Raw genomic sequence first — 12,101 nt, forward strand, 5'->3', positions numbered from 1 at the left:
ATAATCATTATGAAGTTCAGTATTTTTGTGTACTGTATTTTATCAAAAGATGATGTACTGTATTTAATGCTCACAAAGTGACAGGTTTAGACAAGTGCTGTATCATGGTGTTTCAGAGATCTTCATATTTAATTTATAAAACAAATAGATGAACTAAATTCAGGTACAGTATCCATCTGTAATATGATGAGGGTAATTTAAATAAAATTGAAACAGGATATACAGACACTATTTTATTTTAGAGCTCATCTACTTGACTATGAGCCTTTTTTTTTAACAGAAAACTCGCTGGCCAAATATATGTGACTTGGCAAATGTCACTGTTCTATGTCCAAGCATCTTATTTTATGCTTTGGACATTTAACATGCATGACATTCTTCTTGTGATAATACAGTGAGTTATTTACACAACATGAGCTGAAGATGACTGTGCCAGGAGATACTGAAAGAGAAATATAATAGTAATGTTCTTATGTGCAACACGTGCTATCAAATGCTCTGCCTGTTATTCATAAAATGAGGTGGTGCAAAAAGATTTCTCTAAATATCTTAACAGAATTACTTTCACTTATTTTAAAGCATTACACAGTTCAACACTTTACAATTTTCTAAGAAATTCTAAATGCATTAAGAATGGTAAGATGTAAGTATTTCAAAATACTTTCTTATACATAATGAGATAAAGGACTGAAGTATAGAGTTAAAAACCTACTGGTATAAATATGGTGTAAATATTATGCAGAAAATTCGGAGTGTGGAAATTAGGAAAAGGTGTGGAGTTAATAAAATCATTAGTTAGAGGGCAGAAGAGGGGTTGTTGAGGTGGTTTGGTCATTTAGAGAGAATGGATCAAAGTAGAATGACATGGAAAGCATATAAATCTATAGGGGAAGGAAGAAGGGGTAGGGGTCGTCCTCGAAAGGGTTGGAGAGAGGGGGTAAAGGAGGTTTTGTGGCGAGGGGCTTGGACTTCCAGCAAGCGTGCGTGAGCGTGTTAGATAGGAGTGAATGGAGACAAATGGTACTTGGGACCTGACGATCTGTTGGAGTGTGAGCAGGGTAATATTTAGTGAAGGGATTCGGGGAAACCTGTTATTTTCATATAGTCGGACTTGAGTCCTGGAAATGGGAAGTACAATGCCTGCACTTTAAAGGAGGGGTTTGGGATATTGGCAGTTTGGAGGGATATGTTGTGTATCTTTATACGTATATGCTTCTAAACTGTTGTATTCTGAGCACTTCTACAAAAACAGTGATAATGTGCGAGTGTGGTGAAAGTGTTGAATGATGATGAAAGTATTTTCTTTTTGGGGATTTTCTTTCTTTTTTGGGTCACCCTGCCTCGGTGGGAGACGGCCGACTTGTTGAGAAAAAAAAAAATATTCATTGGACCATTCAAGGGAGGGAAGGGATCTTTGATGCTGGTTAATGGATCTCGAGCCAAAAAATTGGAAGTGCCACCTTCCTTAGGTCAAACGTAATTGCCTCTCATTCCCAGGCACTCTATGATCCAAAGAATTAAAATTGCTCTCCTTTTACAGAGGTTGGATCTCATTACCTTCCATACAAAGAAGTCTGGAAGTTCATTTTATTACTGAAGGCAATGCCCAGAAAAATATTAATATTTACATAATGCTGCTATACATTAAAATGAAAATTATATCCGGTGTAAAAAGGCAGAAATGGGTGTTGCAGAGATGGTAATTTGTAAGGCAAAAATATTGTAGTATAAAGATAAGGTAATTAAAGTCAATACACTAGATAAAACATGAATAAAATTGGACACTGAGAGCATACAGATTGAAAATACAATTGGCATACCCTGATAAACATCTCTTTATTAAAAATACTGTCAATGTGACCTGGCAATCCTCTCAGTGACATCCTTTCATGAGAAAACCATAGGTGCCCAATGTATGGAAAGAACCACCATGTTCTCCCACAACATATAATTGATAAGAGGATGGCCAGAAGTCTAGGTTATCTGAGTATAATCAGCCTATATTATTATTATTATAATCAAAAAGAAGTGCTAAGCCACAAGGACTATACAGCGCTGCAGGGCAGGAAGGAAGCGAGGGCATCAGGTGGCAAAAGGGAGATGGATGAGTAATAGGTTACGGATAACAGCGGGGTAGTGGATGGTGAAAGGGTAAAGGGCAGCAAGAGACTGAACTAGAAAGGGCTGAGGGGAGTGCGAAAAGTATCATTAGAGTTTGTGGAGTAAATCAGTCGTTGTCAAGAAGTCAATGAGAGAGTCAGGATTAAAGGAGGGTCCATCAGCAAGAAGGGAAGGTAAAGAGAGAGTAGTAGAACGAAGACGACATTGGAGGTAAATTCTGCGTGCTCGTTGATAGAGAGGGCAGTCTAACAGAATGTGGCTAATCGATACTGGAACTTGACACTGCTCACAGAGAGGAACAGGGTGCCTCTCCATGAGATACCCATGAGTAAGACGAGTGTGGCCAATGCGAAGGCGGGAGAGAGTGGTCTCCCAACCTTGGCACTGATGACAAGAAGACGGCCAGTAACCTATGCTCGGTTTAATAGAATGAAGTTTGTTACCGAGCAGAGTTGACCAACGTTGTTGCCAATGGGTGCGAAGGTGGGTAGCTATTGCAGCAAAATAGTCCAGAAATGGAACACCTCGATAGGAAATTGGTAGGTCATGTACTGCTGACCGTGCAGCAGTGTCTGCCTGTTCATTGCCCTGTACATCGACATGACCAGGGACCCAACAAAAAACAATATCTTTATGTTTGATAGAGATACGGCGTAGCCAAAGTTGGATACGGAGAACTAGGGGATGAGATGTATCAAATTTTCGTATAGCCTGTAGAGCACTAAGGGAGTCTGAGACTACTACAAATGATGACACAGGCATAGATGCGATACGAGTAAGTGCTGCCAATTATTATTATTATTATAATCAAAAAGAAGCGCTAAGCCACAAGGGCTATACAGCGCTGCAGGGTAGGGAAGGAAGCAAGGGAATTGGATGGCAGAAGGGAGGGGGGATGATCAGCAGGTTACAGAAAACAGCGGGGCAGGGGATAGTACGGGGGTAAAGGGTAGCAAGAGATACAAGTAGAAAGGGCGGAAAGTATCAGAATTTGTGAAGTAAGTCAGTCGTTGTCAAAAAGTCAATGAGAGAGTCCGGATGAAAGGTGGGTCCATCAGCGAGAAGGGAAGGTAAAGAGAGAGCAGCGGGGCGAAGACGACGACAGAGGTAAATTCTGCGTGCTCGTTGATAAAGTGGGCAGTCCAACAGAATGTGGCTGACTGATAATGGAGCTTGGCAATTCTCACAGAGAGGAGCAAGACGCCTCTCCATGAGATATCCATGAGTAAGACGAGTATGGCCAATGCGAAGACGGGAGAGAGTAGTCTCCCAACTTCGACACTGGTGATAAGAAGACGGCCAGTAACCTATACTCGGTTTAATAGACTGAAGTTTGTTGCCGAGCATAGTAGACCAACGTTGTTGCCAACGGGTGTGAAGGTGGGAAGATATTACAGCAAAATAGTCCGTACATGGAATACCTCTATAAGAAACTGGTAGGTCATGTACTGCTGACCGCGCAGCAGTGTCTGCCTGTTCATTGCCCTGTACGTCAACATGACCAGGGACCCAACAAAAAACAATATCTTTATGCTTAGTAAAGATGCGGCGTAGCCAAAGTTGGATACGGAGGACTAAGGGGTGAGGTGTATCAAATTTTTGTATAGCCTGTAAAGCACTAAGGGAGTCTGAGACAACCACAAATGATGACACAGGCATAGATGCAATACGGATAAGTGCTGTAAGGATGGCATATAATTCAGCAGTAAAAATACTAGCTGAAGATAGTAAATGCCCTTGTACGACGCTGTCCGGAAACACTGCTGCGAATCCTACGCCGTCAGAAGACTTAGAGCCATCTGTGTACACAGCAATGGCATGAGAATGAGAGTGAAAGTGGTCAAGAAAAAGAGAGCGGGAAGCGACCGTAGACAGTTGGGCTTTCGAGCAAGGGAGGGAGAAAGAACAGACTCGAACAGCTGGAACTTCCCAGGGGGGTAGGGAAAAGTGAGATGCTACATGTACATAGAAAGGTGGTAGTTGAAGAGAAGACAAGAGCGAATGAAGGCGAAGAGAGAAGGGACGGAGTAAGCAGGGGCGGCGAACAAATAAAGAATGTCTACTAATATCAGTGACCATTCTATAAATGGAAGGATTACGGAGATCATGAGAGCGTACATAGTAGCGCAGGCAATGGGCATCACGGCGATCGGATAAGGATGGAACGTTCGCTTCTGCATAGAGGCTTTCGACAGGGGAAGAGCGAAAAGCACCAAGGCATAAACGTAATCCTTGGTGATGAATGGGGTTAAGGCTAGAGAGAGTAGCAGGAGATGCCGCTGAATAGATCTGGTCACCATAATCAAGTTTCGATAAAATAAGGGTGGAATGTAGGTGAAGGAGGGTTCGACGATCAGCTCCCCACGAAAGATGAGCAAGGGTTTTAAGAAGGTTCAGCCGGCTGTGACAAGTTGCCTTCAGAGAGGTAATGTGAGGTTTCCAGGATAACCTACGATCAAAGAGGAGGCCCAGAAACTTGACTGTATCACGTTCAGGGATACGTGAGCCATAGAGGTACAAAGGATGATCAGAGATGACAGAGCGTCTAGTGAAAGTGATTTGGTGGGTTTTAGTGCTGGAAAATTTAAACCCATGTGTGGTGGCCCAATTGGAAACACGGTCGACTGCATGCTGGAGAGAAACTGTAAGGAGGTGACAGTCAGCGCCTGCACAGGCAATAGCGAAGTCATCAACATAGAGTGATGACCAAATATTTGATGGAAGACTAGAGGCCAAATCATTAATAGCAAGGAGAAAAAGTGTTGTGCTCAGAACACATCCCTGGGGGACACCTTCAGCTTGGATAAAGTCCGGGGAGAGCACATTATTAACCCGAACACGGAAATGCCTGTCAGTTAAAAAGTTCTTAAGGAAGGATGGTAGATTGCCTCGAAGGCCTAAGGAGTGGGCTTGGGCTAAAATATTATACCTCCAAGTTGTGTCATATGCCTTCTCAAGGTCAAAAAATATGGCAATAACTGAGTGGTTATTCGCAAAGGCATTACGAACATACGTATCCAAGCGCAGTAAGGGGTCTATGGTAGAACGTCCCTTACGAAAGCCATATTGACGAGTGGAGAGACTGTTGTGTGTCTCTAAATACCACACTAAACGTCTATTTACTAGACGTTCCATTACTTTGCAAACTGCACTGGTAAGAGCAATGGGACGATAGTGGGAGGTTTCATGTCCCGTAGTGCCTGGTTTGCGGAAAGGGAGAACAATGGCGGATTTCCACAGCTGTGGAAGAACTCCTTGTGACCAAATAAGATTGTAAAGGCGTAATAGGACTGCAAGGGCTGACTGATGTAAATGTTGTAGCATACGAATATGAATGTCGTCGGGCCCAGCTGCCGATGATCGACAAGCTGAGAGTGTTGCCTCCAGTTCTTGAAGTGTAAAAGGCACATTATACTGTTCTTCTCTGAGAGAAGAAAAGTCCAAGGGTGCTAACTCTCTGGCAGACTTTGAGGAAAGAAATGAGGGGCATAGATGGAGTCCCTGAGAAATACGGACCAGATGATTGCCAATTTCATTGGCAACATCTAGTGGGTTTGCTATATCAACACCGGCAACCCGCAGAACAGGAGCCGGGTCAGGAGAATATTTACCACTCAGTTTTCGTACTTTTTTCCAGACTGCACTCATAGAGGAAGCAGAGGTGATGGTGGAGACATAATCTCGCCAGCAAGTGCGTTTAGCGTCACGGATGACACGGCGAGCGATCGCACGCTTCTGTTTAAAATCAAGGAGTCGCTCTGTGGTTCTATTGTACCGGTACCTGCCCCATGCAGCGCGTTTCAAACGTACTGCACGAGCACAAGCAGGAGACCACCAAGGCACGCATTTCTGAGAATGCCTGCTCGAAGTTTGGGGTATAGAATGAGAAGCTGCGGTGAAAACGGAGGACGAGAAGAGGTGTAAAAGCTCATCGATGGAGGACGAAGAAGGAACCTCTTTAAAAACAGTCAGGTGTGAGTAAAGGTTCCAATTTGCCCGATTAAATTGCCAGCGTGGGGTGCGAAGAGGTGGCGAATATGAAGGGGAAGTAAGAATGATTGGGAAATGATCACTGTCATGTAAGTCCGGGAGAACAGACCAAGTAAAGTCTAATGCGGCGGAGGAAGAGCAAACTGAGAGATCGATGCAAGAGAGAGTATGAGTCCGAGGATCAAAATGGGTGTGAGTACCTGTATTTAAAACATGGAGGGGGTGGGTGGCAAGAAAAGCCTCTAACTGAATTCCACGGGAATCACAGTGAGACCCTCCCCAGAGGAAATGGTGGGCATTAAAATCACCAAGTAACAGAATCGGTGGCGGTAATGACGAAACAAGGAAGGCAAAATCCGGAATAGATAATGCCCGAGAAGGAGAGAGATATAAAGAACAGAGCGTATACCACCTATGTAAGTGGATACGGGCTGCTGTGTAATGCAGCGAAGTATGAATAAATAGCTGATGGTACGGAATATCGGTGCGGAGAAGAAGGGCACTTTCATTAAAGGTCCCATCAGGAAAAGGATCTGAAGAATACAATAAATTATAGCCTGAGATGTGAGAAATAACAGCAGAATGTAATTTTGGTTCCTGTAAGCAAACACCAACAGGGGCAAACTGGGAGAGTAACATCTGAAGCTCACCCCGATTACCCCTGAGGCCGCGTATATTCCACTGTAAAAAGGCCATGATTGGCAATGATAAAGATACTTGAAATCCGCAGGTAAGGGTTCCTACGGACTAGAAGGGTTAGAAAAGTCCACATGCGGAGGCAGTGGAAAATGTTCAAGCAGTGAAGGAACGGTGCGCTGTGAAGAAAGGAGTTGCGCAGATGGAGCAGAGGAGAGAGAAAGAGCGGAAGGTGGATCAGTGTCCATTGATGGTTTGGTCTCTGCAATATATTCAGAGATTGCTTCAAGTGTTTCGGAATTCAGAGATGTCGTATGGGAGACAATATTGGGAATGGTAGGGGGAGGATGAGTAAAGATTGGAACTGTATTGGGCTGTACCAAGGTAGGGGGGGGCGAAAGGGTGGAGGGAACTGGAGAAGCGTGGCAGGGGACAGAAGAGACAGGAACCTGGGAGGTGGCAGAAGAGGAAGAAACTTGGGAGGGAACAGGGGAGGAAGGTACATTACGAGGAGGAGGGTGAACCTCTGCACTTGTAACTGAGCCAGTGAGAGGGGAAGAACTAGGGACAGAGACAGGGAGGGTAAAATGAGGAGGTGGAAGATGGGTAGGAGGTGTTACCGGACCTTTTTTTGACTTTTGAGAAGTAGAGGGACGATTGGGAAGAGGTGTCGTACGAGGTCTCGTCGATACTGAGGCTTGTAAGAGAGAACTCGAAGAAGCGAGATTAGACTGAGGCGTTGAAGTAGGGACATCTGAGCCGAGGACAGCAAAAGGATTAGATACAGGAGTGATTATGGGAGAGGTAACCACAGAGGTGGGTGTAGAAGATGGGATACCAGAAGTGGGGGGACGTTTTGAAACACGGGAATAAGAAACACGTGGGAGTCTCCCTTGGAGGCGGAGATGAGAAACTGCCATGGCATAAGGGAGACCTTCTGTCTCTTTGAGGTAACGGATTTCCCGCTCGTTTAAATAGACCTGACAACGGCGAGAGTACGAAGGGTGAGCCTCATGACAGTTAAGGCAAGAGGGAGATCGATTGCAAGACGTATTAGAATGGTCATCGGCACCACAGACTGGGCATTCGGCGATAGATCTGCAATATTTCGCTGGATGGCCAAATCGCCAGCAATTTCTACACTGTTGTGGTGTAGGGATCACCTTTCGAACTTGTAACCGATGTCCTGCTATATAAACGGAGGATGGGAGTTCTCGGCTGTCAAAAGTTAAACGAGCCACATTGCTAGGGTATCGTCTCCGCCCACGGGCAGGAAGAACGTAAGTGTCTACCTTGAGGATTGGGAGATCTTGGAGTTCCAGCTGTTCTAGAATGTCGGTGCCACATGTCTGGAAATTTTGTTGAACTATGGTATGGGGCAGAATAACGGTACCACTACAAGAATTGAGGGAATGATGTTTTTCAAGGGTGACAGGAACAGTATCTATATGGGAAAGACGAGAGAGCTCACGAGCCTGGGTAGCATTCTGTACGGTAATGATGCGCGTACCGCTCTTAAGAGCATGAAAAGAAATATCTTTACCAACATGGCGTAGGAGTGCCTTGCCAATACTATGGTCAGAAAGATAGGCAGTAGAGGAAGTTGGTCGTAAAGTGAAGAATTTAGTCCACTGTTCAGTCTGAAACTGAGCGTGGAAAGGTAGTGAAGGACGTGTCGATCGTTTCTGAGAAGAACGAGAAGGTGAAGGTGGAGAAGTATCATCAGCAGGTAATTGTCGTTGACGTTTAGGCGTGGGACCAGAGTTGGTCCGACGTGGAACGGGTCGGCGATTTGAAAATTGCCGCACCGTAGAGGGAGAGGCCGGAAGCATAGTCAGAGGAGAGCGAAGGTCTGATAAATCGAAGGAGTCAGTCGAGGCCTCAGTACCTGAAGCGGGTGAGGAAACAGCACCGGCAATAGGTACAGAGGCATGAGGAATGTCTGAAGAGTGGTCCAAAGACGAGGCGGGGTCAGAACGGGGTGCGGTATCAAGAAGGGGCCCGGGGGTACCAGGTTCATGGACTAGGGCTGCCATGGTTAGGTTACTTCTTTCTTTTTGTTTTTAAGAAAAAAAAAGAAAGAAGAAAAGAAAATAAAAATAAAAAAAAGAAAAAAAAAGGGGGGACCGGGGAGGGATAGTTCCTAGGAGGAATGAAAGGGCCAGAAATCTCCCTCCGCGCCCAAGAGGACTCGACACCGCTAGTAGCGCAGATGCAGCATGGAACCCGTGCCATACCCTACCCTTCATGCCAGTAAACCAGCAATCTGGGATAGCAACCTCACATCTGCCGAGCTACCTCGGTGGACAAAAGAGAGGGCGGCCGGATATCCGCCACAAAGCATACCTCCTTCAGCCACCACCCCCGGAATCCGAAAGGTGGCTTCCAGAGATACACCCGTCGCCCAAAAGACACCCAAAGCTACTCCGGGATACCGGAGAGGGATCGGGACATCCCTAGGCAATCCAGATTCCACGGCAAACTACGCCACCGCCAAGAAACCTCAACGGAATGGGATGGACCCCGGTGTCCTTTCCCCTACCTAGGAACTAGCGCGCCTGTGGGAGAAATCACGAAGGCTAAAAAGAGGAAGGGCAAAAGGGAGGGGTGAGGAGGAGGAGGAGGAATGGAAAAAGGGGAGGATGGGGAGGATGGGATAGGGGAGGGGAGAATGGGGGGTAATTAGGTTCGGTCTGAGGAAGAAGACCGACAGGGCTAATTCCTCAGACCAAGAGCCTCTTCACCACGCCAAGGAGCCCCCCTTGAAGAGGGGGGGGATACGGGAGCCATAGAGATACAAAGGATAATCAGAGATAACAGAGCGTCTAGTGAAAGTAATTTGGTGAGTTTTGGTACTTGAAAATTTAAACGCATGCGTGGTGGCCCAAGTGGAAACACGGTCGACCGCATGCTGGAGAGAAACTGCAATAAGATGACAGTCAGCGCCTGCACAAGCAATAGCAAAGTCATCAACATAGAGTGATGACCAAATATTGGGTGGAAGAACAGAGGCCAAATCATTTATAGCAAGGAGAAAAAATGTTGTGCTTAGAACACATCCCTGAGGGACACCTTCAGCTTGGACTAAGTCCGGGGAAAGAACATTATTGACTCGAACATGGAAATGTCTGTCAGTTAAAGTGTTCTTAAGGAAGGATGGTAGATTGCCTCGGAGGCCTAAGGAATGGGCCTGGGCCAAAATATTATACTTCCAAGTTGTGTCATATGCCTTCTCAAGGTCAAAAAATATGGCAATAACTGAGTGATTATTCGCAAAGGCATTACGAACATACGTATCCAAGCGTAGTAAGGGGTCTATGGTAGAACGACCCTTACGAAAGCCATATTGACTAGCGGAGAGACTGTTGTGTGTCTCTAAATACCACATTAAACGTCGATTTACGAGACGTTCCATCACTTTGCAAACTGCACTAGTAAGAGCGATGGGACGATAGTGGGAGGCATCATGTCCTGTAGTACCCGGTTTGCGGAAAGGGAGAACAATGGCAGATTTCCACAGCTGGGGAAGAACTCCTTGTGCCCAAATAAGATTGAAGAGGTGTAAGAGGACTACAAGGGCTGACCGATGTAAATGTTGTAACATACGAATATGAATGTCGTCAGGCCCAGCTGCCGATGATCGGCAAGCTGAAAGCGTTGCCTCCAGTTCTTGAAGTGTAAAAGGCACATTATACTGTTCTTCTCTGAGAGAAGAAAAGTCCAAGGGTACTAACTCTCTGGCAGACTTTGAGGAAAGAAACGAGGGGCATAGATGGAGCCCTCGGGAAATACGGACCAGATGTGTGCCAAGTTCAATGGCAACGTCGAGAGGGTTTGCTACATCAACACCAGCAACCCGTAGAACAGGAGCCGGGTCAGGAGAGTATTTACCACTCAATTTCCTCACTTTTTTCCAGACTGCACTCATAGAAGAAGCAGAGGTGATGGTGGAAACATAGTCTCGCCAACAAGTGCGTTTAGCTTCACGGATGACACGGCGAGCGATCGCACGCTTCTGCTTAAAATCAAGAAGTCTCAGCGGTTCTACTGTACCGGTACCTGCCCCATGCAGCACGTTTCAAATGTACTGCACGAGCACAAGCAGGAGACCACCAAGGCACGCACTTCTGAGAATGCCTGCCTGAGGTTTGGGGTATAGAATGAGAAGCTGCGGTATAAACTGACGTCGAGAAGATGTGTAGGAGCTCATCAATGGAGGATGAAGAAGGAACCTCACTAAAAGCAGTGAGGTGTGAGTAAAGATCCCAATTTGCCCGATCAAATTGCCAGCAAGGGCTACGGAAAGGTGGTGAATAGGAAGGAGAAGTAAGAATGATCGGAAAATGATCGCTGTCATGTAAGTCCGGTAGAACAGACCAGGTGAAGTCTAGTGCAGTGGAGGAAGAGCAGACTGATAGATCGATGCAAGAGAGAGTATGAGTACGAGGATCAAAATGGGTGGGAGTACCCGTATTTAAAACATGGAGGGGGTGAGAGGCGAGAAAAGCCTCCAACTGGATGCCACGTGAGTCACAATGAGACCCCCCCCAGAGGAAATGGTGGGCATTAAAATCACCAAGTAACAGAAGTGGTGGTGGTAAGGATGAAACAAGAAAGGCAAAGTCTGGGATAGAAAATGCTCGAGAAGGAGAGAGATATAAAGAACATATTGTAAACCACTTATTCAAGTGGATACAGGCTGCAGTGTAATGCAGCGAGGTATGGACAAATAGTTGACAGTACGGAATATCATTGCGTAGAAGAAGGGCACTTTCATTAAAGGTCCCATCTGAGAAAGGATCCGAAGAATACAATAAATTATAGCCTGAGATAGGTTGGAAGACAGCCGAGTGTAATTTTGGTTCTTGTAAGCAAGCACCAACAGGGGAAAACCTGGAAAGCAACATCTGAAGCTCACCCCAATTACCCCTGAGGCCGCGGATATTGCACTGTAAATAGGCCATGATTGGCGATGAAGAAAATACCAGGAATCTGTAGGTAAAGGCACCTACGGACTAGAGGGGTTAGAAAAGTCAACGTGTGGTGGCACTGGAAGACGTTCAAGTAGCGAAGGAACGGAGCGTTGCGAAGAATGGGGTTGTGAAGATGGAGGAGAGGGAAGAGAAGGAACAGGAAGTGAATCAGTGTCCATTGAAGGTTTAGTCTCTGCAATATATTCTGAAATGGCTTCAAGTGTTTCTGAATTCAAAGATGTATGGGAGACCATATTGGAGATAGAAGGAGGAGGGTGAGTAAAGATTGGGACAGTAATGGACTGTACCAAAGTAGAGGGGGAGGGAAGAGTGTAAGGGACTGGAGATGAAGTGTGGGGGGGGGACAGAAGAGGCAGAAAC

General features: G+C 45.8%; 1 protein-coding gene across 1 annotated transcript in view; it reads right to left on the bottom strand.

Annotated features, from left to right (window-relative positions):
• Positions 1 to 218: 218 nt before the first annotated feature.
• mRpS7 (mitochondrial ribosomal protein S7) overlaps positions 219 to 12,101 on the bottom strand; it is a 30,492-nt gene continuing 18,609 nt past the window's right edge. Inside the window, exon 7 of the mRNA XM_053794025.2 lies at positions 219 to 442. The gene's annotated coding sequence lies outside the window, so the exon portion shown is untranslated. The remainder of the gene's footprint in view (positions 443 to 12,101) is intronic.

The sequence above is a fragment of the Cherax quadricarinatus genome, chromosome 56 (assembly GCF_038502225.1).
Source record: "Cherax quadricarinatus isolate ZL_2023a chromosome 56, ASM3850222v1, whole genome shotgun sequence".
NCBI lineage: Eukaryota > Metazoa > Arthropoda > Malacostraca > Decapoda > Parastacidae > Cherax > Cherax quadricarinatus.